General features: G+C 43.1%; 1 protein-coding gene across 1 annotated transcript in view; it reads right to left on the reverse strand.

Annotated features, from left to right (window-relative positions):
* The window catches only part of LOC120436282 (NLR family CARD domain-containing protein 3-like), a 28,930-nt gene extending 14,462 nt beyond the window's left edge, over positions 1 to 14,468 (reverse strand). Inside the window, exon 1 of the mRNA XM_039607040.1 lies at positions 14,402 to 14,468. The gene's annotated coding sequence lies outside the window, so the exon portion shown is untranslated. The remainder of the gene's footprint in view (positions 1 to 14,401) is intronic.
* Positions 14,469 to 15,335: the final 867 nt, after the last annotated feature.

Below are 15,335 nucleotides of genomic sequence, written 5' to 3' on the forward strand. Positions count from 1 at the left end.
GGTTTTAATTCAGACAGAGCTTTTGCAAACACTTTGAATATCTTTTATGATCGTTTTAGTTCTTCTGATTTTAGCAAGGATATTTTGGAACTGAAACTATCATTGAACTTAGCAATATCCAAAAGGCCTTTCATACAGTTAATGAGAACAAGAGCCAGGGTCCTGATAACATTAGTGGCCACCTAATTAAATCTTGTCCTAAAGAACTCAGTCCTATATTTTGGGTTATTTTTAATAAATCCTTGCAAATACAACATGTGCCCTCTCTTTGGAAAGAAGCTGTCGTGGTTCCTGTCCCTAAACTGAGTCGTCCACAAGATCTAAACGACTTCAGGCCTGTTGCCCTCACCTCAGTTGTGAAGTCTTTGAAAAAAATCATCAGAAATGTGATTATGGAAGAGATTAAACAGCAGCTGGATCCAATGCAATTTGCATATCGGCCTAATAGAGGAGGGGAGGATGCGCTTTTGACTCTACTAAATCTGATTCTTAAACATGTAGAGAGTGCTTTTAATATAATACAGCCTCATATTTTAATTAAAAGACTTTTAGAACAGTTTGAAATCAGGAAAGACCTGGTGGGCTGGATTTTAGATTTTTTAACTGAAAGGTCATAAAGAGTGTGAATAAATGGTGTTCTGTCTGACCCAGTGTTCTCCTCCACAGGTTCTACTCAAGGGTGTGTCTTATCGCCCTTATTATTCATTCTCTATAAAAACATGTGTCAGAGCAGATATGAAAAGACCCATTATTAAATATGCAGATGACTCTGTTATTGTCAGCTTGCTGAAAGAGGGTGAAACTAGCTATGGTCCAGTCATTGATGACAGTTTTTTTTTTTTTTTTTTTTGAAGGGATGCCAAATGCTATCATTTTTCTGTAAATCAAATTTACCTATGGGTAGTTGTGAACTGAGTTTTGTAAGCTTGTAAACCAAAATATTTGAAAATTTTATGTTTGTGTATCTATAGATGTGAATTTGTGTGTGTGCAAAAAAAGATTTGTGTTTGTAAAAAGCATTTACAAAATGTACACGTTTTTTTTTTTTTGTTAAGGTCTGTTTACAGATACAAAGCAAAAAACTAAGGGTAAAACTCTGTTCTCAAGTTCCCTTGCTTGCATGTGAGTTTTAAATTTTGAACACATTTTTCTTTCTTTCAGCTGATTGGTATGGCGTTATTTTTGTGCCTCTATTCTGAGTGCACCTAAAAAAAAACAAAATTTGAGCGCACGTAAAAGAATTTTGCAACTACAAATGTTGCATTTTGAGGAGAAATTTAATTTGAGTGAAGAAAAGCTAAACTTGAGCGAACAAAATTCCCTGTGCGTGCAAAAAAATCTAATTCAGTGTTTGCTATTATCCATATTGAGGTCTGGGAAGTGTTTCCGCTCCTTTAAGGCTCCCACTCCCTGAGGAGAAGCTTCTACCCTCACCCTATTCGAGCCCTGAACCTGGGGTCCGTTCTTCGTACCTCGCTAAGTAAGTTAGCCGGATTTGATTGTTGACGATTTCGCGTGATCTTGGATCATTCGGTTCTCCGAAGCTCATCCGGGACTTGCTGTCATAGCAACAGATCCGTAAGCGTAAACCTGCTTGGGAGCAGGTTTACTTTATGTAAACAGGATTAGATCACGGCCACTCAGGTATGTCCGCTTCATTTATACGAAAGCAACAGCGATATTTCTCCACTGTTTTTTCATAAATAAATATTATCAATGTAACTAAAGATAATGCAGCATTTGATTCTTTTATTGATTTCATACAGATACATACAGGTCATTTCCTAAAAAAAGGGAAATGTACTATTAACCATTCTATTTCATGTATTTGATTATTTCAGATGTAATTCATATTTTAGAGTAGTAATAGTAAAACACTTCGTGTAATCAAGATGAGAGACCACGGCTATAAAAGCGAAGGTGGATTTGGGAGGTCTGTCGCAGCCATGTCCTGTCCGTTTGTACGCGAGCAAGGAAGGTGCAAGATTGATAAGGAGAGTTTACAGAATTCAGCGTATATTGCGGGATAGACAGGATCCTTTAGCTCAGCGCGACACTGTGCTCATAGAGAGATATCGATTTTCCCGTGAGGGTATTATTTACTTAACACTCTCTCTCTCTATATATATCTCTCCCAACTTACTGTGCATGCTTCAGTCACCCCTTGCATGGGAACAGGTAAAAGTGATGGAGTGTTATGTCAAACTACACACAAAAAAACCCACAATGTCAATAAATGTCACAGTACAAAGGGGGTGTGACGAGGGGTGCAGGACCACCACCTGTCTTTATTTGCTCTGCCCTTTTCTTGGTTGCTGTTATAAACAAACAAACAGATTATTTCAGGGTCTCTTTGCAAGAGACTAAAAGCAATATAAGTGATAAATATTACCATTCTGTAGAATATTCTTATATTTCACTTTTACTTGTTCCCATGTTCTAGTGGGTCCTGTTGTGGCTCTAATGTGAAAGAGGATATGATGTAATATAATATAATAAATTACTTACGAGTTTGATTTGTCAGCAACTTTCTGCCAGCCCTCTCTCCTTGCTTTTGCAGCCTTTGCAGTGTTCCCCTGCGTTTTAATTAAACTCTGAAACTCCTGAAATCCCTCAATCAAGAGTTCTTGCTCTGCTGCCGAAAAATACTGAGTGCGCTCCTTCGACATCTTCGCCAACCAATCACAGGGTTGCCGATCAATGTTTCTACTATCGATGCGTAGCCCCTTTTAAGCCACCCAGTGATCTCACATTACTTCATCCAGCTATACTAATCGTCAACAACAGGTGTGTTCGGAGAACCGGATTAGCGAGCTCAAAGTTAGCGCGATGATTTGATCTTGGATGTAGTAAGCGAGGTACGAAGAACGGACCCCTGGTGTAGGAATGGACTCTCATGCATCATGTCACCGCACGCACTCTGTTTATTTGCACACTTCTTATAATTTCTTTCTTAAATCGTTATTTGGACATTCTTTTTTTTACTGTAAATTTCTTAGTTAAAATCTTTAAATTTGTTTAATGGTTGGTCATTGCACAGCAATAAGCATTTCACCACATGTCGTACTGTGTATGGTTGTGTGTGTGACAAATGAATTTTGAATTTGAATTTAAATTTGAATTTGATCGCTTCACTCTCAGACTGCAGGATTACTTGTTGTTCCTAGAGTATTTAAAAGTAGAATGGGAGGCAGAGCCTTCAGTTTTCAGGCATCTCTTCTATGGCATCAGTTCCCAGTTTAGATTCGTGAGATAGACATTCTCTCTTCCTTTAAAGATCAGCCTTAAAGCCTTCCATTTTGATAAAGCATATATGTAGGGCTGCTTCAGGTAACCCTGAATCCTCCCTTAGTTACACTGCAATAGCACTAGGCTGCTTTGAGTTCCCCCTTGCTGTCAAGTTTTCTTCTTTGTAATACAAATTTCCCATGTAGTTACTTCCTGGTGGAAAGTGGCTGTGATGTCCATGCACAGTGTTACAGGTTATATCAAAAGTAGCAGACATCAAATTAAATTTAAGCTGATAGTGCTTATTAGATCTAGTCACTGAATTCAACCTTTACATGGAAAGCAGATATTATAAATTGTGTAAAATCTACTTACACCTTAGAGTTTTCTAAGTACACAGAGAGCAGTAAACCTCAGAGCACCAGCACATTAGCTGATCACACTTTGTGCAAAAAATCTAGTGGAGAAAATGTTTTGACCCATTTCTAAATGATTCTTTTCACCATGCTGCACCACAACACCTGATGTTAGGTTTCCTGACCTGTTGAATCCCACTTTAATGCTTGACTATACTCATTTTCTTATTTATGTGTTAAGGCAAAGTCACCCATTTACAATGGAGGCAACAGTAAATGGAGCTTTTTTATTCCATTTTTTTTTTTATTCCATAAATGTATATTTTTTTTCTCATGTTAATTCAGTTAACTTTCGACAAGAAAAGCTGGCAGAAATGTCCTTCAAACAGCTAGTTTTACTTTAATACTGTGAGTGCATTTCAGAGCCTGTACTTTTTTACCTTTAATCTAGTAAAGACGTTGAATCAGTATTTCACTTTAAGAGGGTATTTTTAACACAAATATCTGTCCTTCTGCTAAAGAATGTGTGGACTTTTACCTCTTTGTTTATGCCTAATTTAACAGTACTGTTAACGAATGAAATCAGTTTTATATTTAAGTTTATAACAGTTAATCCACCAGTGTACTCAAGCTTTTTGTAATTATAAAGATATTTTTAATGCTAAAATTTTTCAGCATTAAAAGTTTTTAGTTTTTCTTATTTGTGGATTTTTTTTAATTTACAGGTTGTTTGATGTTTTTTTTTTTTAATTATCATATGAGATTAGTTATTTACTTGGTTTCCTGAAGAGAAAAAAATATTTGAGGCTTAAATTTGGGTATAAAATGTCAAATTAGTTTGAAATTCTTCACTCCTGTTCAAAATGGTGAAATAAGGGGAACTCACTGAAAATTCCGCATTAAAGAACTTCATGATGCTGGATGATCTTTGTCACAACATGACACAACATAGAAAAGCCCCCTCGCTTATTATGACCCACAACCTTTTCCACACCTTGGCTCATGTGATGATTGACATGATCAAAAGTGGGTCAACAACCCTCATAAGGGACAGCTGCCACTAAGGCTTAAATACCAGGGACTTTCTACTAGTTGCCCTTAGAACTGAAGAAGCTTCTCATATGAGAGGTGAGACGTCTTCAATAAACTTAAAGAAGTCTAGACTCTTTTCTTTCCAAGCTCCTTAGGGTGCGTTCACACTGAACGCGATAGACGCGACCAGAGCGTCGGGTTTACATGTAAAGTCAATGAGGAAGCGCACGACTGGGGGTCCCATGAAAATTCAGAAGCACATTTGCGTCAGTCGCGCGTCCAAGTAGCGCGACTGACGCGTTTGATGCGCAAATAAAAATATGCGCGTCAGTTTGTGTGGTGCATTTTGTGGATTTTGTGCATTCGTGCGTATAGCGTCTACCGCTCGAGTTGGAAAAATCTGAACTCCAGCGTCAAGTCACGCCGTGACAACCAATCAGGAGCCTGGTGACGTGATGCTCTGACCTAGTTCAGAGGGGCAGGTCCAGCGAAAGCCCTTCATTCTTCATTCAATATGGAGGAAAGGCTCATCAACGCCGTAGCAAACCACCCGGAGCTGTACAACACCAGCTGCTTTCTGTACCGAGACACGAATAAAAAGGACCTAGCTTGGAGGAAGATATGTGAAGAGATCGGGCAACCTGGTAAGTTCATTCATTTCTCTTTTGAAATTTTTGACTGACCCGGGGAAGCCACGCAAAAGCTAGCAAGCTCGCCTACTGTCCCGCTATTTTCCCACTGATTGACAAATCTCCTCCGTGTCGTGTCTCCTGCGCTTGCCAAATTTATCATGTTTGGTTTTGATAACCATCACGTCCAATAGAAAAAAACAGCACAAAAACACCCATAACTTTGACCCTCATTCGGAAATAGACACCTGCACCGGGAGGGAAAAAGGCGCACAAAACTGGCGCGCAGACGAAGAAAAAAACGCGGCATAGTAATACTTTTACGTTTTGAAATCTACAAAGGTTTGCACATTGAGAATCAACTTGTGAGAACTGTGACTAATGTTCATGTGTGTGTGAAAAAAAATTGTATAAAGTGCGTGGCGAGGGGCTAGTTATTCTGAGAACCCCTGCTGCAATAAATGAGGGACCACTGTATATACTTTCTCTATGATTATTGTTTTCAACCTGTTAACATTTAATATTGTCTTGACAGAGCCAACTGATTCTGCAGCAGAGCATCCCCTGTTGCTTCTCCTGGCTCCCCAGTCCCTGAGCTCCTGCTGCTGTACCCACAGGTATGTAATTGTAGCAACAAATGTACAGCAAGCATTGATAGCTTTTTACTCGCTTGAATTCCCTTGTGATTACCTTTACTAAATATCTACAACCAATCTGATTATATCCTGTTTTTCTCAATGTTGAAAATGAAAATCTAGTAGGAGCCTTCTCATTTCTTTGTGTTGTTTTGTGCTGTGTTTTACAGGCCCACAGAGGAGGACAGCTCCGAGGCGGACGTGGGACAGGTCCCAGGATGGTCCATCGGCGGTGGAGCTGGCCATCGTGGAGTCCCTGAAGAGGCCATGCCTAGCAATCAGTAGTTTTCTGATGAGGCAGCAGGCTCTCCAGGGCAGAAACAATGTTCTTATTTTTCTCCTCCTTCTCCCTGAGGCTCTTCCACTTTAAGCTGGGTCCTTTTTATTCCTGTCTCTCTGTAAATACTTATATTTTATATATTTATGTTTAATGTTTTTCTGTTTGAGAATTTTAATATTATTTCAAATAAATTTTTGTAATGACTAATGTCTCAGTTCTACTACAGAACAAATATTGGCACACAACTTGACACATGTAGAATTTATTTCATATTATACTAATGAAAAAATATACTACTATATAGGAACATAGTGAAGACCAGTTATTTAAGAGAATAAAGAGACGTTAGTTTATTTTGGAGGCAAGCTCCATTTATTAAGATTATTATTAAAAAAAGGCAGGAATGCTCTTTAGAGGTTTGTGGGTGGCTCAGAGCCATTGTGGGGAAGTCACTGGGACTTCAAATGGGCTATTCTTTTGGCTGCCAAGACGCTGCTCCCTCAGTCGAGAAGTGGGCCATGAACTTCTCCCTCACCAGGACAGCCTCTCTGGAGGAGTTGGCTGCTACACGACCCAGGCCTTTTTTGAAAATTAACCTGTGATAAGACATAGCATATCAAGATAGAATTGTTATTATCATATAACTAAAGATAAACCAAACTGTTCACAATTTTATCTAGCTCTCAGTTTTAAAAAGGCTGGTGACCCCTGTTATAGAGTCTGACAGCTGTGAGGATTATATACAAATATTCAGCTGGTTCTATACCAGAATTAAACCAGGTCTAAATAAAAAAAAAAGGAGTGAGTATCACTACAAAGATTACCAACAGTGGTCCTCATACCACAGTTTGATATCAGCAAACACCGAGAGCATACATTGATATGACACCACAGCCATGCTATCATTGCTAACACTGATAACAGCATAAATCGAATTAAATCAGGACTTGATGAGACCTTTCGAGTATCAGTATATTATAAACAGTCGTCTCCATACCACAGTTTGCTATCAGTAAACACCGACGGCATTCACTGGTAGCATACCACATCCATGTTTTCAGTGTATAAACTGATAGTTTAGCATATATTAGCACAGGCATCGATAACGGACTACCGTATTAAACAAGGAAATTTACTAACCGCAGGCAGATGGACAGGCGCTCTGCAGGTGGGAGTGAGCGCCTGTAGTTGGTGTCTAGGCGGGCGATGCTTGGACCGACGCGGGACAGCAGGTCCTCAAACTGGGCGAGGGAAAGACAGTGGTACCGCTGAAAGCGGCCGTCATCCAGATGCAGCTTCTGGAGCAAATGGTGAAACTCACCAAACTGCTCATGCTTCTGGAGGGCCTGATGGACCCAGGTACAGTGAGGACGTCCTGCGCTCCACAGTAAATAGAGAAGGGAGACTCTAGCTGTGTCCAAATTCATGGGCTGCATCCTCCTGAGGATGCATTTGTAGACCGATTACGTCACAGCGACGCGCCGAAGGCTGTCCAAATTCGTAGACTCCTCCAAATGCAGCCGACAAATGCATCCTCCTTTTCCCCGAATTTGAAGGATGGGTCGGGTGTGTCCTTCGTGGCCCACCATATCCCAGAATTCGTAGCGCGGCCCAGCCAAACTCCAGTTTCCGCTACTAAGTTTTAAAATTACTCTTATTAATCTTTCTGGGCCACAAAATAAACTTTTAACATATTTTCAGGCGAGAATGTAGCTGTGTAAACTTCAAATATCTGCTCGGTTTATCAAGATATCGCATATTTGCAAAAGTGCTTCAACGTTTTCGGAGACGTCTGTTACCCACCAGCTCGATAGATAGCCGAGAGCTCGAGGGTCACTGAAGTCGTCGAGAACGGCACAACTCCCGGCACATCATTTTCAGATCACCGCGGACTTTTGCTACTCAGGTTGAATGTAATATATAAGTCACTTAGATAACCTAAAAATTTTATTGTTTGTCTTTTTTTCAGTGATTTTATTTGTTCGTGAGTAAATCGGTTTGGCTGAGATTAAAGTTATTAGATTAGATTAGATAAAATAAAACTTTATTAATCCCCCGAGTGGGTTCCTCCTTGGTTTTTACACAGCTGAATAAACGTCAAACAGAAAACTGATTAAACAGAAGTATGAGACGGTTGAGAATTCACGCCAGTGTCCTGTTATATTTTAGATAGCAAGGAGCAGACGGCCGAGTTTATTAAACTCCACTGAGACAGCGGTGATGCTAATCAGAAGGCTAGACCGTCCAATTTCCCCAGCAGTTTACTTCCGGCCTACCCGACCTTCTGAGGACCCAGCCCACGTAGACCGCGAAGGCCGGGTCCTCAGGAGGATGCAGCCCATGAATTTGGACACAGCTTCTTTCTTCAAATGCTAGATCGACAGCTGCCATCTTGCAAACATACCTCTGGCACTACTTCCTCCCACATTTCCGCTTCACGCGCGTCAAAATTGCATATTGTGACGCGCGACGTGTCGAGGTGCGAATGTGCACGCGTCTAACGCGACCAAAACGGTGTGAATGCACCGTTAGAATGTCTGCTGCTTGGTTATTTCTACGTTTTCACTGGTTTCTTTATTTACGGCATTCTTTAAGATTAATGTACATTCTCTGCTGGGTGTTCAAGCTTCAGCTGTACCTCATTATCATTATGAACGAAGCCCAGCTGTAAATTTACAGCAGTGCACAATGGGTTTCACATTGTCACTGGAATTTGAATGTATTCAGTTAGTGATACAGCAGATGTGTAAATGTTGTTACACTTGATTCTAATCTGCTGCCAAATCTTGTTTACACTACTGGAACTGCAGCTACTAGAACATAGAAAGCACACCAAGAATCCCTTTTCAATCAATAATCTAGCAATAAACTGAAGCATTTTCACATTTACTTAATTAGGCTACAAGACAGTAACCTTTAATATTTAAAGACAGACATGCATTAGACTCTAATTTGCAGCCGTCAGGTTAGAAATGAACAGCAGCTCTGACAGTGGATGCAGCATTAAAATAGTTAACTAGAATTAAAATGTGATTTTATAGTTCTGTGAACTAAATAACAAAATTATTGGTTTCTTTTTCTGTGATCACACAGTATCTAAAGCAGAAAGCCAAGATTAACAGTTACAGATATTAATCGTTCTCTATCATATCGAGACTATCTCTCCACTATTCCATATGTACGGGATATGACTTCCTCTTGGTCGTGGCGAGTGGATACTTCTTTAACACACCCGTAGCCCGGCTACACCCAACAGCTTATGTATAAAACAGCTGTGCAAATGTGACACCGGTGATGGTTGATCTCCTCTTGTTTATGCGTGTGTGGTTCACTGGTAGTACCTACGTGTGGTGCTGTGTGACTGTGTGATAGAGGCAGTGGTGTTCATTTGTGGGAGCCTGTTTTGGCAGCCTCCCTGGACGCTGCCTCCCCCCTAGCCCCCTGTCTCCCTTAGCAAGCTCGTTAGCTATAGCTGGCGTGCTCGAGTGGCTTACTAGGCTGTGCTCCCCTGGCGTATTGCCCATGTTTCGCCGGCTTACATGCGAGTCGGACCTTGCTGTGTCTGATACGTCAGCTGGCGAGTGAGAGTTTTCCAGCCTGTTTTAGTCGGTCTGGCGTATTCCCTGCTGTGCGCGGGTTTACACAACCAGCGGAGCCCCTCTCATTGCTCGGCGGCTACATTGGCTGATGTTCTAGTGTTCCCTCAACTTCAGAGAGAGCGAACACATAAAAACGAGAGAAACCCTACCATACATACTGAGGGAATAAACAGTGTGGGGGAGATTTAGGTGGCAGCTCATGCAAGCTAACCTAAGAGTAGCTGTTTCCTGATTAGCGTGTGGCCCTGCCCCCTTGCTTTGGCAGAAGTATGGCAGCCCATACCTCCCAAAGTTGTAACTGCATCGATGGTCCCCTGCCTGCAGACGGTTGCTGCCATGCATGGCCGGGTGCAGGTTGTCTGTGGCCCCCTCCCCCGGTAGATCCGCCCCTGGCCCCTCTGGTTGCCCCTTTGGGCCCCCTCTTGGGGTAGTCTGCATGCCCTAATGAGAAAGTGGGGGTGTTGGCTTCCCTGTTGGCCTAGCTGCACGGAGCCATGGCGACGCAGGCTCACCTTCCCAGCTCGATGGCGATTTTGTTGCTGCGCTTGGCGCGACAGCTGCAGGTGGGCTCTAGAGACCCAGACGGTACAGGGGAGCCGTTGGCTGCTCGCCATAGCAACTGGCTGCTCCTTAGCCTCATTTTGGGTGGCATGCCCCCACCTCTGGCTGTCACAGTCCCGGCTCCGGTCTGATGCCCGCGACTGCCTGATGTGGCTGCCGGCCAACCCTACAGCCATGTTCGGCCCAGGGGCGGCCCAGCTCTTGCAGCTAGCTACAGTAAATCGCCGTGCTGCTCAGGGGATGTCACGAGGCCTGCGCTGGCGTACAGCCAGAGTGAGGAGGCCCAGGGCTTCGGTGCCTCAACCTGCCAAAGCTGAGGCTCTGGCTTGGGGCTCTGGAGATCTCGGACCCCAGCTAGGGGCTTTTCATAGACGCGGCGGCCGCACACCAGGGAGGCGAGAAGGGCGTGGAGCCAAGGCTCAGTCGTCCTCCAGCCACCCACCTCCCTCCTGACATCCTTTGAGTCAGGCCCAGTGGCGAGGTGCGGCTGCAGGCTATGTTCCCCTGGCGTATTGCCTGCGGTTTTCCGGTTTACACGCCAGTTGGACCTTGCTGCGTTTGTCGTCTCAGCTGGCAGTAGAGAGTTCTCTTGCCCGTAGCTCTGGCTCTCTGTCTAGCATATTGCTTACATGTTGCAAAGCAAAGGCCCGCTCAGTGAGCTGACACTTCCTGGCTGCCCACAGTTGTCTCATTCCCGAGTTTTCTCTTGCTGCTCCCCTGTCCATGGCTGGTGCAGAGGGGCTGCTCGGTTCTAGGGAAGGGCCTTTGGGTCACGTCCCTGGCTCGGCCCTCCACTTAGCGGCCATGCTGCTGCGGTTGCTGCAGGCTGTGTTCTCCGGGCGTTTTCCTGCTGTTTGCCAGGTGTCATGCCGGTCGGATCATGCTGTGTCTGATACGTCAGCTGGCAAGTGTGAGTTCTCCAGTCTGCAGCGTCAGCTCCTTGTCCAGTGTATTGCCTATGGGTCGGCGGTTTGTTCAGCTGGCATGGGGCTCCTCAGTGTGTTGAGTTTCCTGGCTGCGCCAGTGTCTTATTCGAGTTCACTCTTGCTGCCCCTCTGTCTGCGAACTGTGTGGAGCAGCTGCTGGGCACTGAGGATGGATCTTGGGTTCGCATCCCTGGCTCTGCCCTCTGCTTCAGCGACTGCACTGCTGCAGGCTGTGTTCCACTGGCGTATTGCCCGTGGTTCGCCAGTTTACGCCCAGTGGGACCTCGCATTGTCTGATACGTCAGCCAGCGGGTGTGTGTTCTCCAGCCTGTTGCTCCGGCTCCCTGTCTGAAGCATCACGGTGGGCCATGTTCCTGGCTGTGCACGAGTGTCTTGTTCTCAAGTTCACTCTTGCTGCTCCACTGTCTGCAGACAGTACGTGGCTACTGCTCAACCCTGGGACGGACCTTCGTGTTGAGTCCCCGCATGGCCTTCCAGGGGGCTCGGCCGCCAGTCCCCTTCCCAGTCTGTGGACAGTGCGCAGCTCTGGGGATGCACCCTTCGGGTGACCTCCCTACCTTGGCCCTCCACTTTCAGTGGCTGCGCTGCTGCACGCTGTGTTCCCCTGGCGTATTGTCCGTGGTTCGCCGGTTTGCACGCCAGTCAGACCTCACTGTGTCTGGGGTATTGCCCGCATGTCAGGTTTATTTTGCCAGAGTGAACTCACTTGGTGGATCCATGGGTTGGGCTTCCGGGCTGTTACAAGCATCACTCTCTCTACTCCCATGTCTACGGACAGCGATTAGCGACTGCTCACTGCTAGCGGTGGACATTCAGGGCGTCCCTAGCTTGGCCCTCCACTTCAGCAGGCTAAGCTGACAGCCCCCTCCCCTGTCTGCAGACAGCTCTAGAGATGGACAGGTCACACCCCTAGCTTGTCTTACATAGTTGCCCCATACATATGGAATATGTAACGGAGTGGAGAGATAGTCTTCATATGATAGAGAACATACAGTTACATTGTAACCTTGGTTCTCTGAGTGAGAGACGCTCTTTCTCTTTTTTCTTTTTCCTTTTTTTCCCCAGATATTTTTTTTTTAATTTTATGCATCAATTTTTAAAAAGACAACTTTCTTTTTGTAGAACATAAAAACAATATGACACATACATTCCCACCTCATTATTACAACAGCGCCAGTAGATGTGGAAAAAAAAAAAAAAAAAAGATCCAAGCTAATAATACAAATAATCCATCCATGCATCCATTCACTTCCGCTTATCCTTTTCAGGGTCACGGGGGCGCTGGAGCCTATCCCAGCTGTCATAGGGCGAGAGGGGGGGTACGCCCTGGACAGGTTACCAGTCTGTCGCAGGGCTAACACACAGAGACAGACAACCAATCGCACTCACATTCACTCCCGCATTCACACCTATGGGCAATTTAGATTGATCAATAAACCTATCCCCACAAACAATAATACAAATAATAAACAAATAATAAACCCTGGATTACGAAATAACAGTTCCTGAGTGGATAAAAGAGATGTGCAAAGTTTCAAAACCCACACCCCTACACATACACAAAAAAACAACCCTTCTCCCCTCCAAAAAAAAGGTCTTAAATTAAAAATGAGTGGGCAGCTTAGTCATAGTAGTAAATCAAATCCGTAAAACAGAAAAGTTATAAATAAAGTAGATAAATAAATGCCATCATAAACTGCAGGCACAATAAAATTTGTATAATTAACCATAAAATAAATTTAAGTCTGGGCTGGCTAAAAGGGAATGTTGCGGGACTGCAAGGTCTGAACATGATCAAAAAAGGGTTGCCATATGTTAAAAAATTTGGCAATAGACCCACGCAGGGTGAATTAAATTTTTTGAGTTTGCTAAAATGCAAAGCATCTCTGATCCAGATTTCCCACGATGGGGGAGAAGGGGACTTAACATAACAGTATTCTGCGTCTTGCTAATAAGGTGAGAAATGCTACCAAATCCGCCTGGGGTGTCGGCAAGACAACCGTATCGGGAAGAACCCCAAACAAATTCAGTTGAGGGCACAGGTTGGAGGGACAGCTAGATGCTCTTTGATTGAGTCCGAAAAATATTAATCCAATATTGTTTGAGGGAGGGACATGACCAGAACATGTATATTAAGGAGGCAGGTGTTTGATGACAGCGGTCGCAATCAGGGCTAAGGTTGGGGTATATTTGAGCAAGTCTAGCTTTAGTCCAGTGTACATGGTGTAAAGTCTTACATTGAATTAACCCATGTTTGGCACATAATGAGGAGCCATGGACCCGGTAAAGAATTTTATCCCAAAAGTCATCCTGAATCACACATCCCACACAGCTGTTTTATAGGTAAGCTGTTAGGTGTGGCTAGCCGGAGTGTCTTAAAGAAGTATCCACACGCCACAACCAAGAGGGGGCCATACCCCGTACATATGGAATATGTAATGGAATAGAGAGATAGTCTCTCACTCAGAGAACCAAGGTTACAATGTAACCATATGTTATCCTGCACTGTGCTTTCAGGTTTTGTCAAGCTAGCTAGCACAAAGAATGGCAGGCTATGTTGAACTTCCTTCTGGGGCCTATACTACAAAGCGAGTTCAACATTACCAGGGTATCTTTCCCTTATCAGGATTCACTTTAGCATTCACAGTCACGTGAAGCTGGTTATTAACTCAATAAGTACACCCAGGGTTTCAGCTGGGCGTTCACATGAAACACATGGTGTTGGCAGCATCTGATCAATCATATTCATGGATAAGTGTATCAGCAACAGACCAGCTGAATTTTCAAAAGAAAGTAAAACTATACCATAGGAAAAATATGAAGAGATTAAACACATAATAAAATACTAGTATTAACACAGCTGCTGCAGACAAGTCAGTAGTGTGATGGTGTGTGAGAGGTAAAGCGCTGTAAACTAGTTTGATATTAAAATAACTGTATGAATGTGGGAGCATTTGAAGTCCTTTTAAAAGGCCAATATAAAATTTTGTCTGTTCAAAGGCAAAACAGAAAGCCAGCAAAAATGCTGACTGTGAAATTTAAGAGTGTGTGAAAAAGAGCTGAGTTGATATTGCACACAATAGAGGATTTATTCACAAACACTGAGTAGTCAACAACATTTAGACACACATTACCTCTCGGCAGCAGAAGGACATCCTTTAAGGTTTTCACAAATCTCCTTTGACCAGTCGCTCTTTAAGGATACACAGCTGGGTTCAGGTCCAGGTTGGTTCCTGTGAATAATGATGGAGCAGTGATGTGAGTGCTGAGCTGTGACATGGAGAAGAGTCATGGACAGTTAGAGATGGTCATCTCACCTCTGAGCTTTGGTCTGGCTCTCATGTTCCCCACACAGAGTGGTTTTAGAGGGAGGGACTCCCTCCTCTCTGTCCTCACACTGATCCATGCTGCTGAATTCACATCCACATCAGCTCACACACACTTTCTACCTTCACCTGCAGAGGAAACACAAATCATTCATGCACTCTTAGAAAGGATGTGTTAAAAAATGACACAAAAAATGTGTTGTTACACTATTAACACATTTTGTGTGAATTTTAACATAACATGTGTAAGAAATTGTGTAAACATTGAAAAAATGTGTAAAAAGCTTAACACACTTGATGTGTTGCACAGTTTAACACATTTTGTGTGTTATTTTCGGAATCTAACAACAGGACCTAAAATTAGCAGCGCAGTAATTTGATGCTAGCCCTGTGTTTAGTGAAATAAATTGTAGATGAACAATGTATTATAAGTATATTAACTGAATAAATAAAATGTTTAGTTATTGTTTGTTTTCCATAATCCTTTTCTTATTACTTTCAACAAATAAAACATTTTATAATGTAATGTGGACCAAGGTGTGTATGGTGTACTAAAATTCTGAAAGAGGATTAATTTTTTATTTCTCAGTGTGTATGGCATACCAATTAATGGCCATGGCTATACTATAAGCATAAGTATCCACACAGAACAGGCTTAATTTTGACCGTAACATGTGAACGAGGGCAATACAATTGAAGCAAAAGTAGAAAATGAAATGAGTAAGAACACACATGCTGAAAA

Source organism: Oreochromis aureus, linkage group 23 (genome assembly GCF_013358895.1).
Source record: "Oreochromis aureus strain Israel breed Guangdong linkage group 23, ZZ_aureus, whole genome shotgun sequence".
Classification (NCBI taxonomy): Eukaryota; Metazoa; Chordata; class Actinopteri; order Cichliformes; family Cichlidae; genus Oreochromis; species Oreochromis aureus.